We start from the raw sequence: 3,622 nt of genomic DNA, 5'->3' as shown, positions 1-3,622 counted from the left end.
GCACCTCCTTTGTGCACGTTCTGGTTATTAGGGTTTTTGGGCTTTGTTGTTTAACACAGTGGCATCCTATGGAAGGGCCAAGGCTGAATCGGCCCCTTCCTCTCATGAGGGAGCCGCTTGGCCCTATATTGATGCAATCATGTGCTTAGCTATTGTTTCTCTCAATCGTTTGCTATTGTTACATGCCTATTCGTTCAATCGTTTGCTATTGTTATGTTCAATCATTTGCTATTGTTACATGCTTATTCGTAGTATGCCTCTGGTTTGTATCATTTTTGTTGTTTAAAGTTGTGGCATCCTGTGGAGAAGCCATTTACGTATGCTCGGTTTGTATTAGGGTGTCTGTTCTCTAGAGATTTCCTTAAGCACTTCGAGGGTGCATGCATGCCCGCGAGAGTGAGAAAGATGTCTGTCTAAGTGTTTTTTTCTGTGTTATGCCCTTTTCTTTTTCCCTTGCAAGGGAGGCTCTTAAAGCCAAAATGTTGTCCATGGCCAGGAGAAGCCCTACATTTACACCTCTTTGCATGCAGGAATGCCCCAAGAGAGAGAGAGAGAGGATGTCTCCTAGCCTGCCCAGGCCCTTTCCAACATTTGTTATAGGTTTAGTATAAGGCATGTTGAATTCTGTTATGATAAACATGGGGTTTCTGTAAGCAATTTAAGTGTTTTAATCGGAGAGAATATGGCTGGTTATACGTGCTAATGTGTATTAACGTGTTTGTTAGGTGTTATCAATCCTTTTGCTGCCATGCACTTATATTGATTCCATGCACTCACGTATGCTCGGTTTTTGTTAGGGTTCCTTTTCTGGTGCCTGTCGAGAAGTGCTTCAAAGCTGCATGCATGCGTGAGAGAGAGTTGCTGGCTATTTGAGTGTTTTTTTTCCTTGCAAGGGAGGCTCTTAAAGCCATGGAACAAATGTTGTCCATGGCCATGAGCAACCCTACATTTACACCTCTCTACATGCAGGCATGCCTGAGAGAGAGAGAGAGAGAGAGAGAGAAAGGATGTCTCCTAGCTTGCCCAGGCCCTTTCCAACATTTGTTATAGGTTTAATATTAAACATGTTGAATTCTGTTATGATAAATATGGGGTTTCTGTAAGCAATTTAAGTGTTTTAATTGGAGAGAATATGGCTGGTTATACGCTGGTATAAGGGTATTAACGTTTTTGTTAGGTTTTATCAATCCTTTTGCTGCCATGCACTTATATTGATGCCATGCACTCATGTATGCTCGGTTTTTGTTAGCGTTCCTTTTATGGTGCTTGTTGCGCTGTGAAGCTGCATGCATGTGTGAGAGAGTTGTTGGCTTTCTGAGTGTTTTTTTCCCTTGCAAGGGAGGCTCTGAAGTCGGATGACAAAAGGCTGCCATGGCCATGAGAAGCCCTACATTTGCAGCTTGCATGCATGGATTCTGAGAGAGCGAGAGAGAAAATACAGCTTGTTGTCTCAGTGTTGTTTATTTTGCAGATTCGAGCCTCCAATGTGCAAGGTGATAAATGTGCAAGATCATAGTTAGTAGATAGCCACCAATTTGCAAGGCCGTAATTCCCAAGTCTTTGTAAGGTCATAAATCCAGAAGTCTTTTTCTAGTAGGTTAGTCCGTAATATCTCCAAATTAATTTAAAATAAAGAATTTTATTATGTGCCCTATAGCTATGCTTATTTATTTGGGTTTTTGTGTTCATGAATTAGTTTCCTAACCTTGAAATTATAGTTGTTTAGTTTTTTTTTATGTTTGTGAATCAGTTTTCTCACCTAGAGATCGTGATGGTTAGTTTTTAATAATGTATAAGCTTCATGCAAACAATCTTAATTGCTAATATATTATTTTTCTTTGTAATTTTTTTGTTTTACCATGTAAATTAGTTCTCTAGATTTTAATTTATTTGCTCTTTTTACATTATAGTATTATTGATCATACCTTTTTTGATCGAATATTAACGTTGTTCCAAAAATTAGTTTTTGGGATTTATCTTAATAAAGTTAAAATATTGAAAAAGTTAATTAATTTAAGTGTAAAAAGAGTGATTTGATATACTGAAGAAATTTTTTATAAATGTCAAATAGTTGTTAGTCAGTTCATAAATCATGTTATAAATTGAAATGTTTATTTTCTTTATAGTGATGGCGCATAAGCAATCAACTTTATTAGCGTTGCCTGGCTTTACACGTTCTGTTGCCGTATCCAAAAAGAAGGGTAAAAAGCAGAGAGATTCGAGTTTGCACAATTTTGAAGGTGTCTCTAGTAACACCCAAGAGTGTGAAGTAGAGAGAATTGAAAATGCTTGTAGTATGTGGCATGATGCATGGAATATACCTTTTTATTGGGCGCATTTTGATGTTGCACGTGGTCATATATTTTGCACTATATACCAAAAAATGAGAAAATGTAGAAGTGAATTTGGTACATGTGGATCAGTGAATATGCAATTAAGTGCTATTAGAGTGCATGCCTCTTCACACCAGCATAAATGGGCTGCTTACTCTGCCAACTATGGCAAAAAATGCTTTAAAAGAAGGAACAAAGCGGCAACAAGGTGATGTGGACTTGGGAGTTTTAAATTTGTTTCGATGTGCCTATTACATTGCCAAGGAGGATCTTGCTTTTAACAAGTTTTCAAACCTTGTTGAACTAATGTCTATGTGTGGTGTGCAAGCTCTTCCCAGAGAGCTTTATCAAAATGAGAAGGCTACAGCCTTGTTTGCCTCATTCATCAATGAATGGATGTGCCAGTCTATTATCCAGAAAGTGAAGGCTTCTCTTTTCTCTGGACTCATGGTTGATGAATCAACATATATTTATGTTATGGAGCATCTTATAGTGTATGCAAGCTACATGCATGATAATGACGTGCAAACTTCTTTTTTGGATTTGCTTGAGGTCATGGATCATTCAGCAAAGGGATTAGAAACTGCCTTGGTTGGATTGTTAGATGAATGTGGTCTTGATCGCTCAAAACTAGTGAGTTTTGGTTCAAATGGATTATCGGTAAAATGACAGGTGTAACAAATGGTCTTGTTGCCTTGATGAAAAAGAGGAGTCCTTTCATGACTGCCATCCATTGTGTTGCTCATAGAACAAATTTATGCGTGCTGATGCATTCAAAAACTCACAGTATGCTAATTTTATGGATACAACCTTAAATGAGATTGCTGCTCTGTTTAAGAAGAGCTCTAAACGTTCAACAAGGTTAGCTTAATTGCAAGAAGAATTGGACTGTCCACACCTTAAGATGGAGAAAATCCATAAACTAAGGTGGTTAAGTCGGCATAAAGTTCTTGTAAAAGTATGTGAAGTACTTGAGCCACTTCTCCTATGCCTAAAAGAGGAGAATGTAAGATTGTATAGGATAGTTGCCAACTTTAAGTTTATATACATGTTGTATTTCTTGGCAGATGTGTTAGATCACTTGGCTAATTTGTCACTAGTGTTTCAGAAAAGTTTTGTGGATGTGACAAGCATACTAAGCTTGATATCGTCTACTATTGCCTTTTTAGATGTGGAGTTTTCAGCTGGTCCATGCTATAGAGATATGAATTTACAAGGTGATGATGGTTATGGATTTCCATCCATTCCTGAATTTGGTTGCCAGCATGGTTGGTTATGGACAATGCGTA

General features: G+C 37.8%; 1 pseudogene; it reads left to right on the top strand.

Annotated features, from left to right (window-relative positions):
* The first annotated feature begins 2,428 nt into the window (after positions 1–2,428).
* On the top strand, positions 2,429–3,422 carry LOC147631343 (uncharacterized; annotated as a pseudogene).
* Positions 3,423–3,622: the final 200 nt, after the last annotated feature.

This window comes from Cibotium barometz, chromosome 15 (assembly GCF_041138505.1).
Source record: "Cibotium barometz isolate CiBa-2024 chromosome 15, ASM4113850v1, whole genome shotgun sequence".
NCBI lineage: Eukaryota > Viridiplantae > Streptophyta > Polypodiopsida > Cyatheales > Cibotiaceae > Cibotium > Cibotium barometz.
The sequence above is the reverse complement of the archived record's forward strand: the minus strand, read 5'-3'. Positions and strand labels throughout refer to the sequence as shown.